Source organism: Pseudophryne corroboree, chromosome 3 (genome assembly GCF_028390025.1).
Source record: "Pseudophryne corroboree isolate aPseCor3 chromosome 3, aPseCor3.hap2, whole genome shotgun sequence".
NCBI lineage: Eukaryota > Metazoa > Chordata > Amphibia > Anura > Myobatrachidae > Pseudophryne > Pseudophryne corroboree.
The window spans coordinates 799,890,035-799,904,854 of record NC_086446.1 but is presented as its reverse complement, the minus strand read 5'-3'; positions in this window follow the sequence as shown (position 1 = coordinate 799,904,854).

Genomic DNA, 14,820 nt, shown 5'->3' with positions numbered 1-14,820 from the left:
GGATTCACGGGTGGTCAATCTGTTGAAATCAGAGCACTACATTTTGGCCACCGTGCTCGATCCTAGATTTAAAGCCTACCTTGGATCTCTCTTTCCGGCAGACACAGGTCTGCTGGGGTTGAAAGACCTGCTGGTGACAAAATTGTCAAGTCAAGCGGAACGCGACCTGTCAACATCTCCTCCTTCACATTCTCCCGCAACTGGGGGTGCGAGGAAAAGGCTCAGAATTCCGAGCCCACCCGCTGGCGGTGATGCAGGGCAGTCTGGAGCGACTGCTGATGCTGACATCTGGTCCGGACTGAAGGACCTGACAACGATTACGGACATGTCGTCTACTGTCACTGCATATGATTCTCTCAACATTGATAGAATGGTGGAGGATTATATGAGTGACCGCATCCAAGTAGGCACGTCACACAGTCCGTACTTATACTGGCAGGAAAAAGAGGCAATTTGGAGGCCCTTGCACAAACTGGCTTTATTCTACCTAAGTTGCCCTCCCACAAGTGTGTACTCCGAAAGAGTGTTTAGTGCCGCCGCTCACCTTGTCAGCAATCGGCGTACGAGGTTACATCCAGAAAATGTGGAGAAGATGATGTTCATTAAAATGAATTATAATCAATTCCTCCGCGGAGACATTGACCAGCAGCAATTGCCTCCACAAAGTACACAGGGAGCTGAGATGGTGGATTCCAGTGGGGACGAATTGATAATCTGTGAAGAGGGGGATGTACACGGTGATATATCGGAGGGTGAAGATGAGGTGGACATCTTGCCTCTGTAGAGCCAGTTTGTGCAAGGAGAGATTAATTGCTTCTTTTTTGGGGGGGGTCCAAACCAACCCGTCATATCAGTCACAGTCGTGTGGCAGACCCTGTCACTGAAATGATGGGTTGGTTAAAGTGTGCATGTCCTGTTTTGTTTATACAACATAAGGGTGGGTGGGAGGGCCCAAGGATAATTCCATCTTGCACCTCTTTTTTCTTTTCTTTTTCTTTGCATCATGTGCTGATTGGGGAGGGTTTTTTGGAAGGGACATCCTGCGTGACACTGCAGTGCCACTCCTAGATGGGCCCGGTGTTTGTGTCGGCCACTAGGGTCGCTAATCTTACTCACACAGCTACCTCATTGCGCCTCTTTTTTTCTTTGCGTCATGTGCTGTTTGGGGAGGGTTTTTTGGAAGGGACATCCTGCGTGACACTGCAGTGCCACTCCTAGATGTGCCCGGTGTTTGTGTCGGCCACTAGGGTCGCTAATCTTACTCACACAGTCAGCTACCTCATTGCGCCTCTTTTTTTCTTTGCGTCATGTGCTGTTTGGGGAGGGTTTTTTGGAAGGGCCATCCTGCGTGACACTGCAGTGCCACTCCTAGATGGGCCCGGTGTTTGTGTCGGCCACTAGGGTCGCTAATCTTACTCACACAGCTACCTCATTGCGCCTCTTTTTTTCTTTGCGTCATGTGCTGTTTGGGGAGGGTTTTTTGGAAGGGACATCCTGCGTGACACTGCAGTGCCACTCCTAGATGGGCCCGGTGTTTGTGTCGGCCACTAGGGTCGCTTATCTTTCTCACACAGCTACCTCATTGCGCCTCTTTTTTTCTTTGCGTCATGTGCTGTTTGGGGAGGGTTTTTTGGAAGGGACATCCTGCGTGACACTGCAGTGCCACTCCTAGATGGGCCCGGTGTTTGTGTCGGCCACTAGGGTCGCTTATCTTTCTCACACAGTCAGCTACCTCATTGCGCCTCTTTTTTTCTTTGCGTCATGTGCTGTTTGGGGAGGGTTTTTTGGAAGGGACATCCTGCGTGACACTGCAGTGCCACTCCTAGATGGGCCCGGTGTTTGTGTCGGCCACTAGGGTCGCTTATCTTACTCACACAGCGACCTCGGTGCAAATTTTAGGACTAAAAATAATATTGTGAGGTGTGATGTGTTCAGAATAGGCTGAAAATGAGTGTAAATTATGTTTTTTGAGGTTAATAATACTTTGGGATCAAAATTACCCCCAAATTCTATGATTTAAGCTGTTTTTTAGGGTTTTTTGAAAAAAACACCCGAATCCAAAACACACCCGAATCCGACAAAAATAATTCGGTGAGGTTTTGCCAAAACGCGTTCGAACCCAAAACACGGCCGCGGAACCGAACCCAAAACCAAAACACAAAACCCGAAAAATTTCAGGCGCTCATCTCTAGAATGCACCTGACTCATGCACAGTGGAGAATGATTTCCATGTTGTGCAAGGTTCTCCAACCCTTTGAACTTGCCACACATGAAGTCAGATCAGACGCTGCCAGCCTAAGTCAGGTCATTCGCCTCAACAGGTTTTTGCAGAAGCAGCTGGAGAGATTGAAGGAGGAGCTAAGACGGAGCGATTCAGCTAGGGCATGTGGGACTTGCGGATGTAGCCCTTCATTCGCTTAACCAGGATTCACGGGTGGTCAATCTGCTGAAATCAGAGCACTACATTTTGGCCACCGTGCTCGAACCTAGGTTTAAAGCCTACGTTGTATCTCTCTGTCCGGCAGACACAAGTCTGCAGATGTTCAAAGACCTGCTGGTGAGACAATTGTCAAGTCAAGCGGAACGTGACCCAACAGCTCCTCCTTCAATTTCTACCACCACTGGAGCTGCCAGGAAAAGGATAACATTTCCAAACCCACCCGCTGGCGGTGATGCAGGGCAGTGAGGAGCAAAAGCTGACATCTGGTCCGGACTGAAGGACCTGCCAATGATTACTGACATGTCGTCTACTGTCACTGCATATGATTCTGTCGCCATTGAAGGAATGGTGGAGGATTATATGAGTGACAGCATCACTGTAGGCATGTCAGACAGTCCGTATGTATACTGGCAGGAAAAAGAGGCAATTTGGAGGCCCTTGCACAAACTGGCTTTATTTTACCTAAGTTGCCCCCCTCCAGAGTGTACACTGAAAGAGTGTTTAGTTCAGCCGGTCACCTTGTCAGTGATCGGCGTAGGAGGTTACTTCCAGAAAATGTGGAGAAGAAAAAATTAATTATAAATTCCTTCGTGGACACAATTACCAGCAATTGCCTCCAGAAAGTACATAGGGACCTGTGATGGTGGATTCCAGTGGGAATGTACACAGTGAAAGGGGTGAGGAATCGGAGGATGATGATGAGGTGGACATCTTGCCTCTGTAGAGCCAGTTTGTGCAAGGAGAGATTGATTGCTTCTTTTTTTGGTGGGGGCGCAAACCAACCAGTCATTTCAGTCACAGTCGTGTGGTGGACCCTATCGCTGAAATGATGGGTTACGTCATTGCACCTCTTTTTTTCTTTGCATCATGTGCTGTTTGAGGACAATTTTTTTGAAGTGCCATCCTGCCTGACACTGCAGTGCCACTCCTAGATGGGCCAGGTGTTTGTGTCGGCCACTTGGGTCGTTTAGTTTAGTCATTCAGCGACCTCGGTGCAAATTTTAGGAGTAAAAATAATATTGTGAGGTGTTCAGTGTTCAGAATAGACTGTAAATGAGTGGAAATTATGGTTATTGAGGTTAATAATATTATAGGATCAAAATTACCCCCAAATCCTATGATTGTAGCTGTTTCTGAGGTTTTTAAAAAAAATCACCCGAATCCAAAACACATCCGAATCCAAAACGCTTCTGAATCCAAAACACGACTGCAGACCCGAATCCAAACACAAAACACCAAAAATGCCCGCTGCACATCTCTACAGAAAATACACCTTAGTCCTCTGCAGTATAAAGGTAACATATGTATAACGTATAATACAAGTGCACTGTCTGGAACCTGTTTCCTAGAGGAGGTGGGCCTCAGGCAGTGGGGCCCACTGGGGATTTCCCCTGTACCACCGTGGGCCAGTCCAACCCTGAGGACGCACAATTATGATAAGATGGAACATTTTTGTATTTCAGTACTAGTATTGTTTTTGTACCAGGAAAGATGTTTGGCAGACGGTTGGTTGTTATATTATTCAGTAACTCATGGGAGAAGGAGAACACATTAGATGACGTCTGTCCTACACAGGGTTAATGCTGCCGCTGTTACAGGTGTGGGGCTCTGCGGCTTCCTGCCTCGGATGTAGTTGGTGTCACAGACGTTGGAACAGATCAGTCACCATGTTCTGTATACTGACGTTACTCCTCTGTCTCACTGTCCCAGCCTGTAAGTTACTAGAGGGAGAGAAATAGCATTTAGGGCACAAGTAACGTACATGGAGCATGTTATGGTGTTAGATAAGTCTCCTATTTTCTGTCGCTCGTTTTCACCCCCAGGAGATGACACGTGGGACCCTCCCTGCTCAGGGTCCTTCCATGTTGGTTGTGCTGTGGTCTATTTTACATAATGCCCAAGTAATATAACTTCTGATTAGATGTGAGTAATGGTCGTTGTGTCTCTGCAGGTCTGGCTCAGAAAGCCACCATCACCCAGAGCCCCCCCATTCATTGTAAACAGGACCGGCTCTGAGGTTCTGCTGGACTGTGAGCAGGTGACCACAAACCACGACTGGATGTACTGGTACCATCAGGGCAAGGGTCAGGGGCTGAAGCTTATCGCCTATATGCTGAAAGAACAAGAGCCCACCTATGAAGACGGCTACAAAGGTGGCTACACAATGGGCAGAACAAGAGGAGAGAAGCAGAGCAGCCTGCAGATCCAGGCTCTGGCAGCCCAGGATCAGGGGGTGTATTTCTGTGCCTCCAGTGATGCACAGTGACACAGAAATCCTGCGGCCTTTCATATAACCCCATCAGGGAACTCGCAGCCAACACAGAGATATCAATCAGTCACACAGAGGGAAATATAACCACACGGACGGAACAGCAATAAGTATTAATAGTATCACACCTACCAGATGCTGCAGCGCAAACGTCCAGTGACCTCATAGCGCTGTTCTGTGTCTCACGCCATTTTTAAGTTATTATGTAATTATTTTTTATTAGCTTTGTTAATAAATGTGTTATGTAAAGTCTGCATCAGAATCGTCAGTTAAACATTTGGTAAGATTTGTGCTGATTGACACAGAGGGGGTCATTCCGAGTTGTTCGCTCGCTAGCTACTTTTTGCAGCACTGCAAACGCAATGTCACCGCCCACCGCGGAGTGTATTTTCGCTTAGCAGAAGTGCAAACGCTTGTGCAGCAGAGCACTTGCAACATCTTTTTGTGCAAAACAAGACTAGCCCTGTAGTTAGTTACTCTTCGTGTGCGTTGATTCTAACGACAGAAGGACGGCTTTTGACATCACACACCAGCCCAGCGTCCGTCCAGCCACGCCTCCATTTTCCCACGACACACCTGCGTTTTTCTAAGCACTACCTGAAAACGGTCGGTTGACACCCAGAAACGCCCACTTCATGTCAATCATCCTGCGTTGCGCCGTGCGAATGAAAGGTTCGCTAGAACCTGTGCAAAACCACAATGGACTTTGTACCCGTATGTCACGCGTGCGCATTGCGGTGCATACGCAGAAATGCCGATTTTTAGCCTCATCGCTGCACTGTGAACAATGACAGCTAGCGATCAACTCGGAATGACCCCCAGAGTCTTCAGAGTGTAAAATGTTAAAAAAATATATAAAGTACATAATTCATAAGAAATAAACTATATCACAGCTTACAGCAATAATGAACACATAGATCAATACACTTAAGTACACTTAAATATAACATTACCACTTATACACTAAAATGCTGTTTACAGTGTATATTTCCTACTAGTTACTTGTTACTAGCTTGTTGGGGGAAACTAGAGTACCAAGTAAATCTATGAAAACACGGAAGAACATACAAACTCCACATAGTTATGGCCTTGGTGGGAATCAAACCCAAGACCTCAGCGTTGTGAAGTGATAATGCTAACTGCATCAGGATCCTAACCTTATAACGTGTGGAGTAGAGATGGTGCACATAAGTAATTACAGCTGATGTTGGTGCACTTATTAGTGCAGAACGTCCATAAAATGAAGTATTATCCTCCATGTAAAGATATCCTAGGTATGCACTTTAGATAAGATTCAGGATTATTATATCTCTTTATAGTGAGGACACTTTCTGATATTTGTGCTATTTCTGTATAAGCAATAAAGTTAATTTTTAGTAAAATGTTTCCACCTCACTTCTGTTAAATGGATGGGAATGGTAACTCCTGAGTCATGTAAGGAAATGTACTAAACCTTCTTAAGAATGTAGATATTAGCCATAGAAACCAATCAGCTTCTAGCTGGCATTTACCAAGTATATTTTATAAACTGATAAAATTTGATTGGTTGCTATAGGCAATTTCTTCACTTCTCCTCCTCTCAACTCTTTAGAAGGTTTGCTACATCTCTCCCTTAGTCTTCTGTAATAACATATCCTACCAATAAACAGAGATGATATGGATTAATTGGCATCAGTGCCGTAACTAGATATTTTAGCGCTGTGTGCAAGAAACGGCATCGGCGCCCCCGTATACAAAACAGGGCCAGTGCGCACCATATGCATGCTCCAAAAATAGAGGCATGGCTCCCTTTTACACAGTATAGCAGGTAGTGTCCCCCTTTTACACATTAGGCAGGTAGAGCTCCATTTTACACATTACAGCAGGCAGAGTCCCCCTTTTTACACATTACGGCAGGCAGAGTCCCCTTTTTACACATTAGGCAGCAGAGTCCCCCTTTTTTACACATTAGGCAGGCAGAGTGCCCCTTTTTACACATAAGCAGGCAGAGACCCTTTTTACACATTAGGCAGCAGAGTCCTCCTATTTTTACACATTAGGCAGGCAGAGCCCCCCTTTTTTTTACACATTACAGCACCAGAGTCCCCCTTTTTTACACATTAAGCAGACAGAGTCCCCTTTATATACATTAGGCAGCAGAGTCCCCCTTTTTACACATTATGGCAGCAGAGTCCCCCTTTTTACACATTATGGCAGCAGAGTCCCCCTTATGAGAGTTAGTTATACTCACCTGTGACAAGCCAGCATGCCTCTCCTCTCCTCTTCCTGCCCTACGCTGCGCTCTTTGCAGCGCAGGGCATTGTGGGTGGGCTGGGGCGGGCTGGGAGAGACGTCATCTGTCAGCCGAAATCCCAGCAGCAAGTCCCCTTGCGGGCTCGTTAATCTTGCCATGCTTTGGGCCCGGTGGCTCCCTATGCTCGCCACAAGTTATGTACCCACTCGGTTGGTGGTGCTGTCAATATTTCAGCAGCTATCGGGATTCCGGCGTCAGCCTCCTGAACGCTGGGATCCCGACAGCTGGTATATTAACTGCATTCCCTTAAAAACAGGTACCAGAATTGCACTGTATTATAATAGCCTATAAGGTTTGTATATATTTGTTTAACATAGTAATTGAGGTTGAAAAGAGGCAATATGCCCATCGTGTTCAACCTGTATTATATTGTGCTGATTATAATGTACCTGTTGAAGTAGTGTTTTATGTTTTATGATTATTTAACAACTATAAATCATGTTACACCCAGATTAACAATGTCAATATTTTAAATGTTTTAACCTTGGATATAATTTTCAGTCAGAAATTTGTCCAATCCTTTTTTAAATCCAATTACAGAGTCCGCCATTACCACCTTCCCTGGCAGGGAATTCCTCATCCTGATTGCCCTAACAGTGAAGAACCCTTTCCTCTGTAGCGTTCAGAACTTTCTCTCCTCCTGTCGCAGCGAGTGCCCACGTGTCCTAAACAGTGTTCTTTTAATAAATAATTCCTCTGATAACTCTTTGTAAGGATGTAGTACGGTATGCCGGCGATCGGGCTCCCGGCGACCAGCATACCGGCGCCGGGAGCCCGACCGCCAGCATACCAACAGCGTGGTGAGCGCAAAGGAGCTCTTGCGGGCTTGCTACGCGCGCCACACTATTTTATTCTCCCTCCAGGGGGGTCGTGGACCCCACGAGGGAGAATAGCTGTCGGTATGCCGGGTGCCGGTATACTGTGCGTCGGGATTCCGACATTCGGCATACTGAAGACCACCCCTTTGTAATGCCCCTTTACATATTTGAAGATATTAATAATTTCTCCTCTTAGACACCTATTTTCCAGTGTATACTGTACATGTTCAACCTATTAAGTCTTTTATCATACTCCAGTGTCTCTAACCCGTTAATGAATTTAGTAGCTCACCTTTATTAATTACTTGTTCGCCTACGAGGCTAAATGAAGCTAAATAAAAAATTACATAACAACAAAAAAGTGATGAAGTGAGTGAATAAAGAAAGAATTTTAAAAACAATGTTGTGTTCTGTCCTTTATTCCTCAGCTGTACTACCATATTAACCCTTTTTTGGCCGGGTGGGTAGTTTTCTACCCAGCACTTCAATATTTTTTCATTATATGGAAAAACAAAACCCAATTCCCCCAGATTTTTCTTAACTGAGACAATATTAGCCATCCCTCAAGGAATCTTGAAAATTGGGTAGAAAACTAACCATCCGGGCCAAAACGGGTTAAAGTGCCGGGCGCATCAAACAGGCCCAGGCCCGGGGAATTGTTACTCGCCTCCACCCTCTCTCAGTGCCCCTGGGTCCAACATGATAACCCAGGAGCGGATCAGTGGAAAAGGATTTACCCGGGTCCAATGTCCCTGGAATCCAACCTGGCTAGCTTGCAGGGGCCGCGGTGCAATGTAAAAGGGTAAGCCGGGCCGATGTAACACAGGAACCGTTTACTACATAAGGAGAGTCGGCGCTAGGAGATAATCTCATCTAGCGCTGACACTGCACACATGACTGCTGACGTCAGCAACCTGGCAATAAGCCGAGTCTTGCCGCCAGTCTGATCAGAGTCTCAGCTGTGTCAAACTCGGGTTGGAGCCAGCTACAAAATCCTGAGTGCGACCTGGCATTTAGATGAGAGAGAAAGAGAGAAAGAGAGAGAGAGAGAGAGAGAGAGAGAGAGAGAGAGAGAGAGAGAGAGAGAGAGAGAGAGAGAGAGAGATAAAGAAAGAAAGAAAGAGAGCAAGAGAGAAAGAAAAAGAGAGAAAGAAAGAAAGAAAGAAAGAGAACATCAGGAGACGGGGAAGCATGACTCCCTGGCATGGCTTCTGGAGGCATGGCCTACAGAAAAAGGGGCGTGGCTTCATGGCAGTCCTGTGATCATGAGCCACACACGTTTTTGGTCACTATGGGGGCATGACAAGATTCTAGACAAGACAAGACTGTACTGGATTTTTAAACTAGACAAGACAAGACTGGGCTGGATTTTTAAACACCGGACAGGATTCGGCACACCGAGTTCTAGACAGGACTGGATTCTTGACAGGACTGGATTCTGCACACTGAATCTAGACAAGACTGGATTCTAAACACCGGACTGGATTCTGCACACTGCGTTCTAGACAGGACTGGATTCTGCACACTGAATCTAGACAGGACTGGATTCTAAACACCGGTCTGGATTCTGCACACTGAGTTCTAGACAGGATTGGATTCTTGACAGGACTGGATTCTGCACACTGAATTCTAGACAAGACACTGGACTGAGCCAAAAAGAAAAAGTTTTATTTCTTTTTTGTTGTAGGGCTGGTGATAATGTTAGGTTCCTGGTGCTCAGAACAAGGGAGATGTTGCGTAGTGACTCGTCCTGAGCACCAGAACGTGACGCTGAAACAAGGTGTGGTGTGGAAATAGCCCCTAGCACCCTACCTCCATTGTTTCACCCATGTGGTCAGTTCACGCCTGAGTGACTATGGTTTCTTGGGCCCACGGCAGCCGCGTTGGAAGGGCGGATTAGGTCTGCCCAACTCCGATGCCCCCAGGTCTTAGATTGAGTCAAGGCGTGAACCGAGACAGGATAATAACAAGGGGACCTCTAACTAAAACAAACAGAAGGCTAGGGGCTACTAACAACCCTAAACCTAAAAATATGTGCGGCACGCTGCCAAAGGAAAAGAACAACAAAGGAAATGCTGTACACTCGCCGACACAATACCATTGTGTACCGGCGGTGACAGCACAAGCAGAACCCTCTGCAAGACACCAGAAACAAATTATAACCAAAGAATACTGCGGCCTAGGCTGACGGACGCCACAAAGCCGCTACTCACGGAACCGGTACAAATACTGGCAAACGGACAGGAACCCCCAATGTAGCCGACACAGACTCTCAGAACATGAGGACAGGCAGAATCCCAAACGACAGACCGATGGACACCAAGAAGCCAGATACTCAACCAGGCACAGACAAAGCGACAGGACTTCTGGACAGGAATGCTTCAAGGCTGGACACGGGATCAGACACAGGAACCAACACAGGAACTGACACTCAGGAACCGACACTCAGGAACCGACACTCAGGAACCGACACTCAGGAACCGACACTGGAAGCAGCTAGACAGACACTGCTATGTAAAAAAAGATGAAAAACTAGCGCTGCTACTGTTTTACAATAAAAACAATAAAAATGTTATGTAACACATCTGACTGAGCTGTTATGTGAGCTGTTCCAACGGAATCTTCAGGATGATTCAGCGTAATCAGAAAAACACTCACTTTAAGATTCAGTCTCGCATTCCCATAAAGGTATCTTTTATATTGATAGCAGAATAAACTATGGGGGGTAATTCCAAGTTGATCGCAGCAGGAAACTTTTTAGCAGTTGGGCAAAACCATGTGCACTGCAGGGAAGGCAGATATAACATGTGCAGAGAGAGTTAGATTTGGGTGTGGTGTGTTCAATCTGCAATCTAAATTGCAGTGTAAAAATAAAGCAGCCAGTATTTACCCTGCACAGAAACAAAATAATCCACCCAAATCTAACTCTCTCTGCACATGTTATATCTGCCTCCCCTGCAGTGCACATGGTTTTGCCCAACTGCTAAAAAATTTCCTGCTGCGATCAACTTGGAATTACCTCCAATGCTTTTTTCCAAAACAGCAGACAATAAAAATAAGACTTACATTAAAGTTCAGTCTCGAGTGCGCTGAAAGGTTTCTTTATTCATCTCCCACATGTTGTAGACAGGAGACCAGCAGACCAATGTAGTTAAAACAGACAGACACTGCTAGACAGGAGCTCAGGAACTGGCAGGGACTGGCTCAGAACTCAAGAACTCTGGAACCCTGGAAATATCACCAGCGTCTGTGAATTGCACTGAGCCAGAATATAACAGAGAGTCTTAATTAATTGTCGTGCAGCTGCCCTGCTGCACAACTGAGAGGTGCAATCAACAGACAGGTGAGGCTGAACACATGGGAACAAGCTGCAATTACACAGACTCACCACTGGCAGCAAACAAGAATCTTCTTAAACCAGAGCAACGGGAAATCCTGGCCTGCAAGACAACTTATAAACATAGAATAGGAATGAACCACTACCTGTGGTTCATAACAACCAGACAAGCCAGCTGCAAGGTCCATACAGCTCTGCGGATACCAGACAGGCCCGCTGCAAGGTCCATACAGCTCTGCGGATACCAGACAGGACCGCTGCTAGGTCCATACATCTCTGAGGTTACTAGGCGGGCACGCTGCAAAGGTCCATACAACTCTGAGGTTACTAGGCGGGCCCGAAGCAAAGTCCATACAACTCTGCGGATACCAGGCAGACCCGCTGCAAGGTCCAAACAACTCTGAGGTTACTAGGCGGGCCCGCTGCAAAGGTCCATACAACTCTGCATACGCTTTTTTTCTGTGCATGCAATGTGGGAGGAGCGTGTGACCAATATGATCCCAACTCAGCGCCATTCTCAGACAGTCTGCATTAAACTGTGGTCTGGCGCTGACCATTCAGGACCCGGCTATATTTGCCATGCACTTGTTGGCAGGGGCGGTTTAATAGAGGAGAGTGCCTGTGTGCAGGTTCCGTGCGGCCCCCTTCCTCCCTGGCAGCGTAGTATCCTCTAGCTTTGTGCTAGAGTCTACTGCGCATGCGCCAGTCTCCGGGAACATGGCGACCGTTACTTGTTCCCAGAGACATCTCTACTGCTCTTGCCCCACGCCATCTACCTGGTGTTTCCTGCGTGCAACGCCTGCCGATGCGGAACTCTGTACAGGTAAGGGTAATTATATGGGTGCAGGGAGTGCAGTGTGGGCCCCCACTCATTATACCAGATAGGCCAGCTGCAAGGTCCATACAAATCTGCGGATACCAGACGGCCCAGCAAAGGTCCATGCAACTCTGTGGATATCAGGCAGGCCTTGTGCAAGGTCCATACAACTCTGAGGATACCAGGTGGGCCCATGCAAGGTCCATACAACTCTGAGGGTACCAGATGGGCCCACTGCAAGGTCCATACAACTCTGCGGATACCAGACAGGCCTGCTGCAAGGTCCATACAGCTCTGCGGATACCAGACGGATCCACGCAAGGTCCATACAACTCTGCGGATACCAGGCGGGCTAGCTGCAAGGTCCATGCAACTCTGAGGATACCAGGTGGGCCCACGCAAGGTCCATACAACTCTGCGGATGCCAGACAGGCCTGCTGCAAGGTCCAAACAACTCTGAGGATACCAGGTGGGCCTACGCAAGGTCCATACAACTCTGTGGATACCAGGCAGGCCTGCTGCAAGGTCCAAACAACTCTGAGGATACCAGGTGGGCCCACGCAAGGTCCATACAACTCTGTGGATACCAGGCGGGCTAGCTGAAAGGTCCATGCAACTCTGTGGATACCAGGTAGGCCTGCTGCAAGGTCCAAACAACTCTGAGGTTACTATGCAGGCCCGCTTCAAAGGTCCATACAACTCTGCATACACTTTTTTCTGTGCATGCAATGTGGGAGGAGCGTGTGACCAATATGATCACAACTTAGCGCCATTCTCAGAGAGTCTGCATTAAACTGTGGTCTGGTGCTGACCATTCAGGACCCGGCTATATTTGCCATGCACTTGTTGTCAGGGGCGGTTTAATAGAGGAGAGGGCCTGTGTGCAGGTTCCGTGCGGGCCCCCTTCCTCTCTGGCAGCATATTTTCCTCTAGCTTTGTGCTAGAGTCTACCGCGCATGCGCCAGTCTCCGGGAACATGGCGCCCGTTACTTGTTCCCAGAGACATCTCTACTGCTCTTGCCCCGCGTCATCTCCCTGGTGTATCCTGCGTGCAGCGCCTGCCGGTGTGGAACTCTGGAGAGGTAAGGGTAATTATATGGGTGCAGGGAGTGCAGTGTGGGCCCCCACTCATTATAGATTTGCCAATGCTTATTGCTGATTTATGTTCCTTCAACTCTGACGATAAAGGTCCATGAGTGAAACCTCACTACTGACTCCAGAGTATCACTACTAATTCATGCAGTCACCAAACTACTTCTACTGCATCAGGGTCTATGATGGTGAATACGGGTCGTTATTGCAATATCGCCTCATTGCAAAGTAGCAATTGTTTTCACTAGACAGCAGAGAGATAGGAGAGTCGGTATTACTGTAGGACCTTGTCCTGGAGATCTCAGGAGCTACTTACACCACCATCCCCACCTGAAGATCGAGCCTCGCTACACGGACTTTATAAGGGAGTACTCACAGCATGACGGACATAAACGGGGGTGGGGGACTGTTGGGAATTGATTCTGGATGGAAGTGGTGGAGCAGAGCCTTTAAAATGGGCTGGTTTGGCGCCCAATGCGGTTCCTGTGCGAGAGGAGAGGAGGCGGAGCCAGGGGGCTGACTGGGTGTATACAGCCAGACTGGGCGCGAGACCTGCCACAATGTGACCACCAGGGAGCTGATAGACAGGCTGCTGATCCCTGCTGTGAGAGGTGAACAGACAGTGTATCCATAACACATACCTACTTTGCTGCCCCCTCCTCCGGGTGGAGGCAGCGTTGTAGGTGCATGGGGGTGTGGCGTCAGCAGGATGGGCGTTTCGGTGGCGTGGCTAACTGTGTAGCGGACAGTCCGTGGGGCGTGGATCATCGTGGCTCCGCCCACTGCTGTGCAATGCCGAGAAAAGAGGCACTGTATAGTGGGGGCGGAGCTACGATGATGCGATTCAGCACAAATCGGGTCATCGGACCCCGCGGACCTCCCACTTGTTCTCTGCTGCGGGCGGACGAGGAGGGTCATGGAGGGGCAGCACAGAAAGCGTAATTATACGAGAGATGTACGGGTTCGGATTTACCCGCATCTCTAAACGGCATCTTTTTCCCTCTCAGATGTCATGTGTTTTGGATAGCCAATAAAAACAATCCAGATAAATTGAAAATCGCATTAATTTTTGCATTAAGAACTAAGTAAATACGAACCTGCACATCTCTAAGATAAGCTGAAGGCTGCATAAGCCTGAAGCCATGTAAGAGTCCAATTTTTTGTGATTGGTTGTTGGTGACTAAGCAGTTGCTAGGCAGATCAGTGTGTTCTTGGGTATTTTTCCTATAGGATTATAGGGCTGTCCATCAAGAGGGTAGGGGTTGGTCTTGGAATAATATATAAGCCATGGTCATATGACTCAGACTTCCTCTTGCCATTTTGGAATGTACTGAGGTGCAGGTGTGTGTCTAGTCTGGGTTGCTGCATGTATTACTTTCTGCACTCTGTTGGTATTTTATTGGTTCTTGTTTATTCCCACTGTAGTTGTATTGCACTTGCTATGGCCCCCCCCTTTTTTCCTGCTCTCCCCTCATCCCAGGCTGTGCTTTAGTTTTTCCCCAGCGTTAGGTGATATCCCGCCCACGTAGATCTGCTCCCCCCCCGCCACCTAGCCGAGGCCGGGGGCCCGCTTATCTCAGCGGATTATCGCTGGCCTCGGGTTCGGTTAGTCCCTGCTGCTGGCGCCCTGCCTGCGCCGCCCGCCGGACTGCTGCCTTTTACCGCTGATGGTGGCCGATTCCTCCGTCACGGCTGCAGCGTCCGGCATCCCTTAGCTGCAGCCTGAAAGCGTCCATGGCCTGCTGCGCCTCACG